The sequence below is a fragment of the Gymnoscopelus braueri genome, assembly GCF_963280865.1.
Source record: "Gymnoscopelus braueri genome assembly, chromosome: 18".
Lineage (NCBI taxonomy): Eukaryota > Metazoa > Chordata > Actinopteri > Myctophiformes > Myctophidae > Gymnoscopelus > Gymnoscopelus braueri.
In genome coordinates, this window is record NC_137618.1 from 6,872,961 (window position 1) to 6,890,811 (window position 17,851).

Sequence of the window (17,851 nt, forward strand, 5' to 3'; positions counted from 1 at the left end):
GGCTGGCTGGCTGGCTGGCTGGCTCCACCGCAGTTGAGTGATGTCGACAAACACACTAGTGACTTCATTTGTTGTTTCTGGTTTATTATAGTTGTTGACACCACCATTGTATTGTAAAGTAATTGTAGTATTAGTCTGTAGTAAATTCTGAAGAACAGCAACAATGGAAAACCTGCGATCAGTGTTGCCATTTCTGCTTACCTGTTTTCTGGGTTTGTTTCTGAAGTGTAGTTGCTTATTTGGGCTTCTTTCCTAAATGTTGTTTAAACCAGTGTTTCTCAAACATTTTCATGTCAAAGGACCCCCAAATTAATATTAATATGTATTTGGCCACGGACCCCCATCTGATATCAGTATTTGATACCCCTTTGAGATTTATTTTAAAATGGCAGATTTTTTAAAGGTATAACTTGTCACTTTAGAACTTAAACAATGAGCAGATAGTCTGTTTACAGACTTTACACTTTATTTTCAACCTGTAAATAAGTCAAGAATCAAAAGACGCTGGTATGGAACTCCTGGTTTATTGGGATGGGGTTCAATTCCCTGCGGTGTCTGCTGAGTGATTGCAGGTTAAAAGTGTATTTATACTGTAAGTGTAGTTTAATTTAAAGGTTAAAAGTGTATTTATATCGATGTATAATACTATGGTACTGACTAAACCACTACTTAGTCAGCACCAGAGTGTTAAAGTTCCAGGAATTAGTCATGCCCCGAGTTTTTTATTTCAGTTCCAGGAATTAGTCATGGCCCGAATATTAATATTTTTTTTCTCGGTTCCAGGAATTAGTCATGCCCCGAGTATTTTTTTTCCCAAGTTCCAGGAATTAGTCATGCCCAGAGTATGTAATGGTGTTTTTGGAACCATTACATACTCTGGGCATGACTAATTTCTTGAACTCTTTTTCAGTTCCAGGAATTAGTCATGCCCAGAGTATGTAATGGTGTTTTTGGAACCATTACATACTCTGGGCATGACTAATTCCCGGAACTTTTTTTCAGTTCCAGGAATTAGTCATGCCCAGAGTATGTAATGTTTTTATAGGAACCATTACATACTCTGGGCATGACTAATTCCTGGAACCTTTTTTTCGGTTCCAGGAATTAGTCATGCCCAGAGTATTTTTTTTTTCAGTTCCAGGAATTAGTCATGCCCCGAGTATTGTTTTTTTTTCCAGTTCCAGGAATTAGTCATGCCCAGAGTATGTAATGGTGTTTTGGAACCATTACATACTCTGGGCATGACTAATTCCTGGAACTGAAAAAAAAAATACTCTGGGCATGACTAATTCCTGGAACCGAAAAAAAGGTTCCAGGAATTAGTCATGCCCAGAGTATTTTTTTCTTCCAGTTCCAGGAATTAGTCATGCCCAGAGTATGTAATGGTGTTTTGGAACCATTACATACTCTGGGCATGACTAATTCCTGGAACTTTTTTTCAGTTCCAGGAATTAGTCATGCCCAGAGTATTTTTTTCTTCCAGTTCCAGGAATTAGTCATGCCCAGAGTATGTAATGGTGTTTTGGAACCATTACATACTCTGGGCATGACTAATTCCTGGAACTGGGAAAAAGTTCCAGGAATTAGTAATGCCCAGAGTATTAATGTTTTTTTTTCCAGTTCCAGGAATTAGTCATGCCCAGAGTATGTAATGTTTTTTTTAGGAACCATTACATACTCTGGGCATGACTAATTCCCAGAACCTTTTTTCAGTTTCAGGAATTAGTCATTCCCAGAGTATGTAATGGTTTTTTGGGAACCATTACATACTGGGCATGACTAATTCCTGGAACTTTTTTTCAGTTCCAGGAACTAGTCATGCCCACAGTATTTTTTTTTTCAGTTCCAGGAATTAGTCATGCCCAGAGTATGTAATGGTTCAAAAAAAAACATTACATACTCTGGGCATGACTAATTCCTGGAACTTTTTTTCAGTTCCAGGAATTAGTCATGCCCAGAGTATGTAATGGTGTTTTTGGAACCATTACATACTTTGGGCATGACTAATTCCTGGAACTGAAAAAAAGTTCCAGGAATTAGTCATGCCCAGAGTATATAAATATATATATAAATAATAATACTTGAACTGGAAAAGTTCCAGGAATTAGTCATGCCCAGAGTATTTTTTTTTTCCAGTTCCAGGAATAGTCATGCCCAGAGTATGTAATGTTTTTTTTAAACCATTACATACTCTGGTACTGACTAATTCCTGGAACTGAACAAACTATAATACTTTGGTACTGACTAAGTAGTGGTTTAGTCAGTACTAGTATTATACATCGATGCATAGACTTTTGATAAATAGACACTTTTAGTACATAGATATTACACGTTAATGCATATTTACGCACAACCTTCAAAATACTAAACAACTTGCACTTATAAATACACTTTTAACCTGCAATCAGCAGACACCGCAGGGAATTGAACCCCGTCTGCACATTTCTAAAGTGACAAGACTTTTAACATATTTTTAATACCTTAAAGAAAATGTGACAAATGTGGAATGTTTTGGAAGTATTTTAAATATACAAGTGGGAGAAAATAAGGGAAATAAAATGAACAGTCCTTTCAGGGTTAAACCCTCAGTCTTTAATGTTTCCTTTTAAAATGAAGTCGAGGGAGGGGCTGGGGGGGCTCAACAGCCAATGAGGATGGAGGGATACACATGTTGTTGTGTGTGTGTGTGTGTGTACATGTTGTAGATCTTCGCGAAAAATAGCAGATCTACAAGTGTCGTGTATTTGAGGCAGTAAACTGCGTGTTACCAGGCTGGTTGGTTGTAATAAAGTAGAGGAGAAGAAGGGAAGAGAAGACGTCCGGAGGTCCACAGAGTCCATTAAGCTTCCAGGGGCAGAACCCCTGTCCACCCCCAGCCTCACGGCGTGGTCAGTACTCACTCACAAGTCATTTACAGTCACTCTTATACTCTAGGTTCACATTACAATACAGGCGGGTGCGGTGGGGGTCACCCTGAAAGGTGACCAGATCACCTCCTTTCATGTCCTTTGATCATTGTCTCTATCTGATTAGCAACAGTATGATGTCTTCAGGTTAACAATAGAGATGTAAATCGCCATTCACACCCCTGCACTCTAGGCTACCAGCCACATGCTCTGTAGACATTTGGTCAATATTAACATAGTGTACCTGATTATGCAGGCGCTATGCTGGGTCACAACACACTATTTCTTCTTTAACTTCAGTATCATTTCTATATGGTTTTTAATTGCATACTGTTCATAACTATAAGCCATACGGGCTAACATACCACACAAGCTCACAACGTTACGAGCCTTTTAGATCTGCTATTTTGGACGAATGTTCCCCCCGGAATAGGGATGCAGGGGTTCAAGTGGTTAAAAACTGAAGTATAAAGTTATTTTCAACTCCTCCTATAATGGAGACGACTATTCTCTAGTCTCTCTGTCCTTGTGACAGACAGACAGACAGACATCACTCAACATTCATTAAGGACAGACTGGAGCTGCTTGAATGAGTTACAGATTTTGACGCCAATATTTTTTGGTTAAAAAAAAAAAGGTTTTTGTTAAAAGGTTAAAGCACTATTTTGATAGTAATACTCATTGCTATAGAGTGTTTGTTCAGTAGCAGGAGTCTCACAGTCTCTCCAGCTCTTTAATAAACAGAAAATATATGATATATGTTCAGGTAGGCGACAAAAACTCAGCCAATCAGGAGAGAGTACCCATTTATCAGCTTCATTTATACAGTGTTCCAGTTCCAATTTTGTATGCTCATTTCTTTGTGTCATCACTTACAATTTCACTTGTTCAATCTGTTTCCTGAACTGAGTTCTCTAACCTGATTGGATAAAATTGGTATCCTGACCTGAAAATGCATTTTCTGTTTAAAAGAGGTGGAGAGAATCACTTACCTTTAAAGGGCAAGACCACTTTGGTAGAGGTTTGGGTTGTGCAGTTACCTTGCCTTAATGTAACTCCAAAGATGGACAAGAAATTAAAAAAAAAATGCTCCATTGATTAGAAATTGATCATTCAAATTAAGCTCCTCATTGACTTACATTGTACAGTGAAACAGCTCAGAAAGTTTAGCCCGTAAATGAACACAAACAAAGCTTATTCAGACACTATAGAACATCACCAAACCCAGTACTGTTAGTTGTTTCATACATTTTTTTACTTCCTGTTGATTTTACTAGTTGAAGATCCGGATCCGCGGATCCAGTCCGGGTTTTCTTCCTAATAAAAATAGCGAAATCAACAGGACATTTTTATTAAAAACATAAACAGTACTGGGTTTGGTGATGTTCTATATTGTCTGACTCAGCTTTGTTTGTGTTCGTTTACGTGCTAAAAGAGTGACTTTGAGAGCTGTTTCAGCGTACAATGTAAGTCAATGAGGAGCATATTTAGAATTATCAATTTCTAATCAATGGAGCAATTATTCTTGATCTCTTGTCCACCTTTGGAGTTACATCATGGCAAAGTAAATACACAACCCAAAAAAAAAAACGGAAAAAAGTCGAATCACGACTGCCAATCTCAGTCAAATCATGCAAATATGTTATGCAATAGAGGAACATTCCATTTGGGCTGTAGGGGTGCTTAGTGTCTGATACTTGCTTGGTTTCTCCCAATAAATCATGATGTATGTCCTATTTTTGGCAAACTATTAGTTAATTAATATAACAAACTAGGCCAAACTCTGTCGAATAATTTATTTAAAAAAAACGTTTTCTTCATAGACTAAAAGCTTGGCAGTCGACTCCGACACCCCTCGACTGATTAGTCTACTATTCGAATAATCGAGGCCTACTATGAACATAAAGAATAAAACAGACCACGTAAGGGTAAATACAACACAATGAACATAAAGAATAAACCATGTATGGGTAAATACAACACTATGAACATAAAAAATAAAACAGACCATGTAAAGGGTAAATACAACACTATGGACATAAAGAATAAAACAGACCATGTAAAGGGTAAATACAACACCATGTAAAGGGTAAATACAACACTATGAACATAAAGAATAAAACAGACCATGTAAAGGGTAAATACAACACTATGATTAGGGCACTGCAGGGAATTGAACCCCATCCCGGTAAACCAGGAGAACCACACCAGAGCCTTGTTTTTGTTTTGTTGTCATTTACAATCACATGGTACCATTCACACATTTACATTTCAACAGTAAAGTCACTTCACAATTTACAATGTAGCTATTCATCTATACTGTTTATCCAGAGTGACTTACAATAAACAAGGTAAACACATACATAGAATGCAGAGACAGTGTAGTGTCTCCGTAAACTAGGATCACAGGTAAACCAAGAACCTAGCATCAGTCTAAACAGTATAATAAAAATAATAATCTGTACATAGAAACTATAGGATGCCAGGTCAACTGAACAAACAAATGAACCCAGCATCTGAGCATCAGATTTTTTACTTTACTGGAGTATTTCCAATTTTCAGTACTTTTACTTCTACTCCACCACATCTCAGAGGCAAATATTGTACTTTTACTCCACTACAATTACTACTGAAGTAGCACAGCTGTACAGTTACAGATAATGAGCCTATTGAGATTAGATACGGTAATGTTTAGTGATATAGCGCCTTTTATTAAAAAAATTATATATACAAATAAACAATAAAAAAATAAATCACATTAAAATAAAGTAAATGGAAGTTAAAACAAAACGCACATTACAACTGAAAGTGCTAGCGAAACAAGTCATTTGTTGTGCAAATATTACGTAATTTCCAATGATATTATCCATCAAAGACTAATGCTATTATGTAATTTTGACAGGCCTATGAAGTCATGACGACCAAGAAGAAAACAGGAAAATAGCACAAAATACATGTCAATAATTAACAGTACAACAATAAAAAAGGAGAAACTAAAACAAAATACAGATAATAGATACAATAAACTAACAGATATTCAAATTCATATTTGCACAAAAAAAAAACTCTTGCTGACCTCCCTCATCTATCCCGTCACAGTTCATCAATTTACCAATTTAGTTTAACCACTTAACAGGAAGTCCTGACTAAAATAACAGCCTTTTTTCTACTTATATTGGTTAGAGGTGTGCATTGGCACTGCCCTCATGATTCAATTCGATTACGATTCACCAGGTAACGATTCGATTACAATTAACCTTGTAATAATTCGAGTCGATTCGACGATGCATCGCGATGCATCACACTTTTCTATATTACTGCACAACATGGAAACTTTTTCATCAGTCAATACAAGCAGTCAGATATACTGAACGACATATAATTCTGCCTGCTTCTCTGTGCAATTAGCAACATGATTAAAAAACAAAAAAAATATATATTAAAAAAAAATAAAAAAACATATTTTCTTTTTCAAAATCGATTATTCGATTAATCGATTATTGACATTTGTGAATCGATTCATAATTGTCCATGTCCGCATTGCGATTAATCGATTATTTTTGACACCACTAATATTGATCCCAAATGACTGGCCATGGAAAATTCATGAACAGACCATAAATAGGTAGCCATGATTTCACTCCCCAAAAACCTTAAGGAAAACTCCTTAGACAGAGACTAAGCAAATATATAAGCGTTTTATTTTTTCATGCTCATAAAGTGCTCCAAGTGCTAAAAGTGAAAAGTGCAGCAGCAAACGTTTGGGTCAAAGGACCATCGTCAGTGCCTCGCCTACTGACCGGCGTGAATAATGAAGCTTTACCCGCAAATGACAACACATAAATCCACATCACATACAGGGCCTATGGTCATATGTGATGTGGACTGACGTGATGAAAACTTACCTGCAAATGACTTAAGTGACGTGAAATAAGACGAGACGCAAATCAAATTACGCGAAAATGATACGAGACGTAAATCCACATCACATACTACACTACACTACACACTATGGTCATATGTGATGTGGACTGACGTAATGAAGCTTTAACCGCAAATGATTAGATCTGATGATACAGCACTGACGATGGTCCTATGACCTAAATGTGTTGCTGCACATTTCACTTTGAGCACTTGGAGAACTTTATGAACATGACAAAATAAAATCGATTTTCTTAGTCTCTGTCTAAGGAGTTTTCCTTAAGGATTTTGTGGAGTGAGTCTTTATTTCTGCCAGTTTTCCTTTGTTTTTGAGACCACCTTTTTCCTTTTAGTTTCCAACAATTTTTTTAATAAAAAGTTCTCATATTTCAAAAGAACCTCATACATTTAAGGCAACAAATGGACCCTGGTCCGCTGTTTCCCAAGTTATGGGTCGGGACTCAATTGTGGGTCGTGGACACATTTTCTTGGGTCATGAGTAAATAAACCCCCCCCCCTCCCCGAACCGGTTAATAAAGTATTCAATCAAAGATTCCAGCAGGTAATTGGCCGTGGATTGCACTTCATTGAACAGTGTAATTTATTAAATACATTTGAAAATGATTGTTCTGCATGGAGCAGATATGACATATTGGAATATTGTTGATGTCCCAAAAACATTATGAAAAGTGAAAATAGACGATCTACAAGATCAATGTCACGAAAATAATCAAACATTCAAAATAATGTATTTTAAGAAAATGCTAAATAAGAAATTCCAGAAAAGAAAATAGAGTGAAAATCTCCAAGAGTGAACAAGCTCACAAGCGCAAACACATTTCATAAAGTAAATTGAAAAAAATATTAGCAGACATTTATTTTCTTCATTTAACATACAACTTACATTTAGTTGAAATTTAAACCAGTGATTCCCCACCCAAGTAATTGGCAAAAACATTAAGATTTAATATAAAAAAGTGAAATAAATTTAGTTCCAATGGATTGATTGGTCATTAAAGCATGCTCTGAAAAGGCCCACCCATCTGGGCTGCCATGGCTGCCATGTTAAGTGGTCAGATCCAGAATAAGGAGAAGCACTGATTTACACATTTCAAAGATCTACAACTACGGCAGATGAAAACATAACCCTATCGATTAACGCTCTGTATATGAGCAACATGTAATTAAGTTTCACAATTAAGATCATTTTTAAAGGAAAAACTATTTTATTCAACACTTTTTTAAAGCTCTGTGGATTTTTTGTTTCACTTTTTTTTTTAAACAACCTGATAATGCATTTAATCATCGGGTAAGCAATACATCATATTTTAACAAAAAAACTAAAATATCCACATAACTTACAAGTGTGAAATAAAAATCTTGACTCTTCCAACAAAACAAAACATTAAAAAAAATGGAATAATTTTATCATTTCATCAAGCCATGTTAACATCTTTATACAAAAGGAAAACCGGTAGAAGAAAAGACTCACTCCACAAAAACCTTAAGGAAAACACCCTAGACAGAGACTAAGAAAAATAAATTGGCGTTTTATTTTTTCATGCTCATAAAGAGCCCCAAGTGCTAAAAGTGAAAAGTGCAGCGGCAAACGTTTGGGTCAAAGGACCATCGTACTGACCGCCGTGAATAATGAAGCTTTACCCGCAAATGACAACACACAAATCCACATCACATACTACACTACACTACACTAACACTACGGTCATTATGTGATGTGGATTGACATGATGAAGTTTTAACCGCAAATGATTGCATCTGATGATACAGCACTGACGATGGTCCTATGACCTAAATGTGTGTTGCTGCACTTTTCACTTTGAGCCCTTGGAGCACTTTATGAACATGGAAAAAATAAAATAAAAATATATTTTCTTAGTCTCCGTCTAAGGAGTTTTCCTTCAGATTTTAATGGAGCGAGTCTTTATTTCTGCCAATTTTCCTTGGTTTTTGAGACCAGCTACCGTAAGAAAATATTCCTCTTTCCTTTTAGTTTCCTACAATTCTCATATTTCAAAAGAACCTCATACATTTAAGGCAACAAATCCCCAAGTTATGGGTCGGGACTCAATTGTGGGTCGTGGACACATTTTCTTGGGTCATGAGTAAATAAACACCCTGCGCTCCCCCCCCCCCCCCCCCCCCTGTTAATAAAGAATTAAATCAAAGCTTCCAGCAGGTAATTGGCCGTGGATTACAGTTCATTGAACATTGTAATTTATTAAATACATTTTAAAATGATATGTTTGTTCTGCACGGAGCAGATATGACATATTGGAATATTGTTGATGTCCCAAAAACATTATGAAAAGTGAAAATAGCCGATCTACAAGATCGATGTCACGAAAATAATCAAAAACATTCAAAAGAATGTATTTTAAGAATATGCTAAATAAGAAATTCCATAAAGAAAAGAGTGAAAATCTCCAAGAGTGAAGATCTACAAGCTCACAAGCGCAAACAAATTTCATAAAGTACATTTTAAAAAAAAGCAATTCCATAAAGTAGGGAAAAGAATATTGGGAAACATTTATTTATTTTCTTCATTTGTTTAACATACAACTTACATTTAGTTGAAATTAAAACCAGTGATTCTCCGCCCAAGTAATTGGCAAAAATATTAAGATTTAATATAAAAAAGTGATACCAAATAAATAAGTTAGTTCCAATGGATTGATTGGTCTTTAAAGCATGCTCTGAAAAGGCCCACCCATCTGTCCACTTAACACAGCTGCCATGTGAAATGGTCAGATCCAGAATAAGGTTGAGACGCACTGATTTACACATTTCAAAGATCTACAACTACGGCATATGAAAACATAACCCTACCGATTAACACGCTGTACATGAGCAAAATGTAATGAAGTTTCACAATTAAGATGTTTTTTAGAGGAAAAACTATTTTATTCAACACTTTTTAAATCTGTGGATTTTCAAATAACCTGATAATGCTTTTAATCATCGGGTAAACAATACATAGATCATATTTTTTATTTAAAAAAATATATATATATCCACAGAACTTACAAGTGTGAAATACAATCTTGACTCTTCCAACAATCGTTTTTTTTAATTTTTTATAATTTTATCAAGCCGTGTTAACATCTTTATCCAAAAGGTAAACCGGTAGAAGAAAAGACTCACTCCACAAAAACCTTAAGGAAAACAACCTAGACAGAGACTAAGAAAAATAAATTGGCGTTTTATTTTTTCATGCTCATAAAGAGCCCCAAGTGCTAAAAGTGAAAAGTGCAGCAGCAAACGTTTGGGTCAAAGGACCATCGACCGTGCCTCGCCTACTGACCGCCGTCAATAATGAAGCTTTGAGCAAATGACAACACACAAATCCACATCACATACTACACTACACTACACTACGGTCATTATGTGATGTGGACTGACGTGATGAAGCTTTAACCGCAAATGATTAGATCTGATGATATAGCACTGACGATGGTCCTATGACCTAAATGTGTGTTGCTGCACTTTTCACTTTGAGCACTTGGAGCACTTGATGAACATGAAACAAATAAAATACAAATATATTTTCTTAGTCTTTCTGTCTAAGGAGTTTTCCTACAATTCCATTTACAACATTAAAATAAGAGTAGTGAAAATAGCAGATCTACAAGCCAAGCTTGTAGATCTGCTATTCTCAATAGGTCCCAGGGAGACATCACACGTCTTTTGGGTCTCGAGCTAAAAGTTATGATAATCCTTACACTGGAATGTTCACATCCCAGTGTGTTTTTGCCATTGTTTGTTTATTGTTAATTTCAGATCCAGATTCATTAGTGACCGTTCTTCCTGGGGTCAAATAGTAAAATTAAAATGAATTAAAAGTACATATAAGAAGCAAGCAAGAACATGTGCCATTTCGTGAAAAACAAATCTAAGCAATAAATTAGAAAAAAAAAGAGGTTGTGAAAATAGATTTACATGCTTGTTGTGAGCTTGCAAATCTATTATTTTCACTAGTTTGGGTCCTGAGCTAAAAGGTTTGGGAACCTCTGCAGTGACACAATGCCTGGTAGCTGTTAAATATAGAGCTTACAAATTTTGAATGACATCAGTTATGATTGTAATGTTTAGAATGCAATCACACAGTTATGACTAATGTTCCATTTTATTTTCCAGAAGTAATACTGTCTACAGTGACTGAACTGCCTCTTACACAGTGTCACAGTGGCTGCTAGCTGATGCCCGAGTTCAATTCCAAGTTTACAATTTACATGGTGCATTTATCTATAGTGGCTTTTAACCAAAGCACTTTGTAATGTGCATTACATTCACCAACCTACTCACCAGGGGGAGAGATCGAGAGATAAAAGGGATAGAGAGATAGAGATACTCGTATACTTACGTCATTTGTGGATGATTGACATAAATTATACGAGGCGCATATGACGCAATGGCAGCAGCATTCTTTGCTTCACGTTCTCTGCATCAGTCTCAGTCCAGCATCAGTCCATTTACTTCATTATTCTCCTGCCAAATGACGAGCATTGTCCGCAAATAACGTGAAACGATGTCCACATCACATACTGGTCATATGGTCGTATGTATCGTTTATATTATTTTTTATTATTATTATGTGATGTGGATTGACGTGATGAAGTTTTACTCGCAAATGACGGCACAAATAACGAGTAACTATACGTGATGCACATGCCGACATCCGTCACACACCTTCACATCACATACTGGTCATATGTGATGTGGAAGTTTTATCCGCAAATGACGCAACGCAAAATCAATTGTGCCAATATCAGTAATACAGCAACAGCATGAAGAACATACAACACTATGAATGACATTAGTAAACAACATACAACACTATGAATGACATTAGTACACAACATACAAGCAACAGGAATAACCAAAGTAATTAAATGCATATGATTGATGGCCCTACAGCTCTTCCTGTTCTGACCTAAACAACGGCGTGTACCTCGCCTAAAAGAAAACATTGCCGACCGATGTGAATGACGAGCTATCCGCAAATGTCGTTAAATAATCACACAATCACATAAGTCCACATCACATACGACCAGTAATGTGATGTGGCCTGATGTGATGAAGCTTTACACGCAAATAACCTGAAACGGTACAGCGCGAATTAAATGACGTGAAACGACACGCGACGTAAAGGACGACATGCATCACATACCTCCACATATGTTCATATGTGACGTGGACTAACGTGATGAAGTTTTACCCGCATATGTTGTGAAATGACACAACACAACACATACATCACATCACTCCACATCACATACGGCCCTGTATGGTCATATGTGATGTGGGCTGACGTGATGAAGACTTACCTGCACATGACGGACGTGACGTGTAAGACGCGACGCAAATCAAATATGAAGCGTTACCCGCATATGTTGTGAAATGACACAACAAATAGGCTACATCACATAAATCCACATCACATACTACACTACACTACACCATGGGCTTATGTGATGTGGGCTGACGTGATGAAGACTTACCTGCATATTACAGACGTGAAATCCTGAGACACGACGCAAATCAAATTAAGCGACGCAAATGACGCGCAGCGATACGAGACATAAATCACATAAATGCTGGCCGTCAACCAATAATTAAAAAACACTGGTCCAGTCCCTTCTTACTTAATATTCTTCACGAATGACGGGCATTGGACGCAAACGACGCAAAACGCTGGCCCGCCACCCGTTAAGTGACGCAACGCAAGCGGCGCAACGCGAACGACACTTGCGGTTAAAACTAAAAAATGTTTACTTGATACTATGACAGGGCAAAAAAGCTATATTTTTTTACTTTATCAAAAATAGCTAAAGCACAAATAGGTTTAACTATGTGACCAAGAGCCACATATACTGTACCCTGTCACTATATTATACAACCTAGCATACGTATACTGTACCCTGTCACTACATAAACAGCCTAGTATACGTATACTGTATGCTGTCAGTACACAGGTCCATTTGGTTCCATTTGTACACACAAAAACCACTAGTGGAGAACTAGTGCAATAGACAGGCAAGAAGAAAGAAATGAAATATAGACTTTATAAAGATTGTTATTCTGAGTAATCAAAGACACACACGAAAACAAAAACTAAAAACTTTATTAAAGCAAATAATAGAGAAAAGAGGGAAAGTTAAAGTATGGAGGTCAGGTAGAAACCTTATGTCCAAAACTGTTCATTTTTAATGGACACAAAAAAGAACCTGTGTTTCAATGGATCCAATGTAATTATCATGATCTTTGCGTTGTGAGCTTGTAGATCGGCTATTTGTACTGCTTTAGTGTGTGACACTGTAGTATGACCAAGTAAAAAAAAAAAAAATATATATATATATATATATATATATATATATATGTATATGTATATGTATATGTATATATATATATTATATATACACACACACACACACACACACACACACATATATATACATATATGGAGATACAAGGTTTCTGCCCGACAACCAATGATAGACCGTGTCACTACTATCACTTAAACAGCAAATGAAATAAAAAAAACACTAAGAAAGGAAGCAAATGACAAAAAGGACATCATTTGCTTTCTCTGTTAGTTTGCACAGACATACAGCATAGATGGCTGTAAACACAGTGTTAATGAGGCTACATGCTACCATAATGATACCAGACATAAATCACATAGCTCCACATCACATACATTTGTACACACATAAACCACTAGTGAAGAACTAGTGCAATAGACAGGTAAGAAGAACGAAATAAGAAAGTGTTTTTCTAAGACAAGAAATCGATCAAATAACTCGGACACAAAAGTAAAAACAAATAATTGTGTTATTGCTTTATTAAAGCAAAGAATAGAGGAAAAGAGGAGAAGTTACGACCACATATGATCGTATGTGATGTGGACCTATGTGACCAAAGCTTTTGACGCAAATTACGTGAAAAAATAAATAAAATCACATAAATCCACATCACATAAAGGCACATGGTCCTATGTGATGTGGACCGACGTGATGAAGCTTTACCCACAAATGACGCGATGCAAATGACGTGAAACGATAGACGACGCAAATGACCAAATACATGGTATGGTAGCATGTAGCATCCTTAACAAGCAGCAGCTGCAATCAAAAGGTTCCTACCTTCCTGCCATCTTCACTGCACACAGCAAGCAGCAGCAGCAAGGTGTTCCTACCATCTTCATGTTCTGTAAAGACACAAAAAAGCAAACAAAAACATTGAGTTGAGCAGGCCTTACAGGGTGACATTTTGGAAGCCATGATGGTCTGTAGAGCCATAAGCTTGTCTCTGACAGGGCTGTGTCACCATTATGGCATTTTACTTGAGTAATTGTCAAATAATTTGTTTGGCATTGAACATAAAAAATAATTGCTGGCTTTTAAGCTTCGTAAACAGGGCAGATTTTACTGCGATCGCGGCGCGTAGATCGGCCATTTCCTCCATTTTATGAACATGTTTGAAAATAAATGAACATTTTTCAAACATAGAAACGAATAGCGATTACCTCAAACAAATAGGGCTGTATCCAAACCCTGTTTTTAGGATTCGAACTTCGGGGAGGAATTTCGAACGGACGTTCGAACCATCGTATTTAATTATTTAATTAATGAAACGATGGTTCGAACGTCGAACCATCGTTTTTAATCAATTAATTAACAAAACGATAGTTCGAAAGTCGAACCATCGTTTTATTTATTAATTAATTAATAAAACGATGGTTCGAAAGTCGAACCATCGTTTTATTTATTAATTAATTAATAAAACGATGGTTCGAAAGTCGAACCATCGTTTTATTTATTAATTAATTAATACAACGATGGTTCGACTTTCGAACTATCAAAGGACGTTCGTTCGAACCATCGTGTTTATTTAATTAATAAAACGAACGCGCCTTTAACCAAGCTGCAATTCATTATAGAGCCGACATTGCATAGTCTATTGGTTTTTAAAAAAGTGGTTTCATAATGCCCATAATGTATTGAAAGGATTTAAGGATCAAACAAGACAAGATATTTCCCAAAGTTTAGGATTTATTGCTTAAGTCGTTCGCTCCCAGAACCAGACAGTATACAAGCAATGCAGAAAAATAAAAAATAAAACAGGCGCAATGGCGCATTCATTTTCAGTGTCTTTTTTTTTCTCCAGACAACTCGGTCTCTTTTTGGCCAATATCTAACAATACGACAGACACTATTCTGCACAGGGCTGTTAGTTACATTAAACAACTATAAAACATAAGTATGGCAGGGCGTGGAAGCTTGAAACAGTTAACAAACAATGACTTTTAAAATAAAATGTCTCACTCTCGTCACTCTCGTCTCGTGACGAACCAAAAAAAAAAGTCTTGCCGATTCGGCCCTCACCTCTCCTATACTCTCTTCATGTTGTGTGCCAAGAACACTAGTTTGTCCACATTGTCAGGGAGGAGGCAGCTCCTGGTCTTATTAACTATATATCCTGCCTTGGAAAAGATGCGTTCCGATGCTGTGGAAGTGGCTGGGATACAAAGGCAATGTTTTGCTGCCAACGCAAGTTTCGGGTAGCGGTCAGAATTCGCCTTCCACCACACTAGCGGGCCGGACTTTACTTTGGACCTGTCTTGAAGGTAACGCTCCATCTCTTTTTTAACAGAGTCTCCGTCGCCTTCCTCCCCCTCCTCCTCCTCACCCCCCGACTGAAGCAACATTTCGATCTCATGGTGTTTCTTTTTTTTGGGCAGTGGTCCCGCTGGGGCCTCAGTCTCCTCTCCCTCGCTCGCACCGTCTTCCTCCGGTGCGCCGATACTTACATTTGTTACATGAGCAGCCAGATTTGTTGTGCCACCGTGGAATGCCATATGTTTGTCGCATATTTGACACACAGCCTTTCTTTTATCCTCTGTTAATGAGAAGTATTTCCACACTAGGGATTTCTTCCCACTTGTTGCGCTTGCAGCTGCCATTATTGATATCCTGATTATGACCCAACTCGCTGACTGTGTGGAATCATTGGAGAGACACACTGTGCGTGCGAGCGTGCGTGACTTTCGTGACTTTCAAATTATTGTCAACACAACATAGTAGACCTACTGTGATATTCTGATATATATCACATTCTGATATATATTTTTCATTTTTTTTTTTTTTTAATATATTTATATAAAAAAAAGCGGAGGTTCGAACTCATTAATTAAAATTCGAATGCTGACATAACGAACGAAGGTTCGAACCTTCGAACGTTTGGATACAGCCCTACAAACAAATGTGCGATTTTGTAACCAGAAGATTGGGCACCCGGGAAAAGTGGGCCCTTCAATGTGTAATTGGCCATTTCTATTCCTCAAAGTAAGTAATTAAGTAACTTAAAGGGATATTTCACTTTCAAAAAAAGTTTTGGTAATTTTATCGTCCATTCAGGCTTTAGTGAGCCCCCCAGACAGTTTATAAGTTGCTTGATTCAGTATTTAGATATTTGATATTCATTTTATCAGACACGCCCCCTTCCTATACAAACTCATTATAACTTCAAACTCAATTTTTAACATTTTAGATTCATCAAAAACACCCGTCCTTGGTTCTGGTGACTCATCCTGACCTACTAATACGCGAGGGGGCCGTGTTTTTAAGATTATTTTTCATTTATTTTGTTAAAATGTTTTTTCATTATAATTGTTTTCATTTTCAAAAAACAATATTTAAAATAAATGAAAAAAGTTATCAAAAAAACACACCCCCCTCACATATTAGGAGGGCGGGGTGAGTCACCAGAACCAAGGACGGGTGTTTTTGATGAATCTAACATGTAAACAATTGAATTTAAAGTTATAATGGTTTGTATAGGAAAATGAAATGAATATCAAAAGTCTAAATACTGAATCAAGAAACTTAAAAATGGTCTGGGGGCGGGGTTCACAAAAGCCTGAGTAGACGATAAAATGACCCATATTTTTTTTAAAGTGAAATATCCCTTTAAGTACATGATTTGAAGACGCTTGAACATTTGACAATTGAGGCCTAATATTTCTACAATTGCTACAAAACCTGTCGCCTACAGCCACTATGGGCATAAAACAGTAAGTTAAAGGTACATTTAGGTCTGATAATGATGTACCGTACATGTTCACATCATGTATACTTTACATTAAGGGATAGTTCACCCAAAAACATACTTATTTTCTATCGATTAGTCACCCCATGGAGACTTCAATTATGGACCGGTAGGCAGCGGTTCCGGTAGGAGACACAAAGGAGACTCTTTGTGTCGCCTACAGGAACCGCTGCCGGTCATCAAATTATTGTCTTAGGAATGAGACAAAAACTAAAACATATCCATGAATTCAAGTCTCCATGGGGTGACTAATACATAGGAAAAATAAGTCATTTTGGGGGTGAACTATCCCTTTAACACCATTTTGCAAACCATTTTATCATTTCATCAAGTTCCAGAAACAACTAAAGACAGCGGCTCTCAAAAGTTTTCATATCAAGGACCCCAAAATGAATATCCATTTGGCCAAGGATTGGGCCCCTTCCTTACTTCCTTCACATGTGTTACCAATGATACTGATGAAGGCTCTGTTCTATTTAGTGTAGCACAGTGGTTCTCAAAGGACACCCATAACTCACAGATGGAACCAAATGGACTGTAATGTGTTTCCACCTGTACACTCAGAGTTACACACCCGGAAGGGTCCATTTGGAATAGAGCCTTCATTAGCATCATTGGTAACACCTGTGAAGGGAAGTGAGGAAGAGGCCCAATTTATTTCCCATATGACTCTAGGGTTTTACTAGACCTGTCACATTGACATACATAATGCTCGCAATGTTTTGCACAATCATAATGTTCATATATTTTCAAATGTTTTTTTTTATTTATTGTGTGAATAGCAGATCTACCAGCTCCAAAAAAATGTGTCACGTTGGGCTTGTAGATTGTCCATTTCCACTCCGCTAATTCCACTATTAATGTGTTTTTTGAAAGTATAAGAGTAATTAAATTAT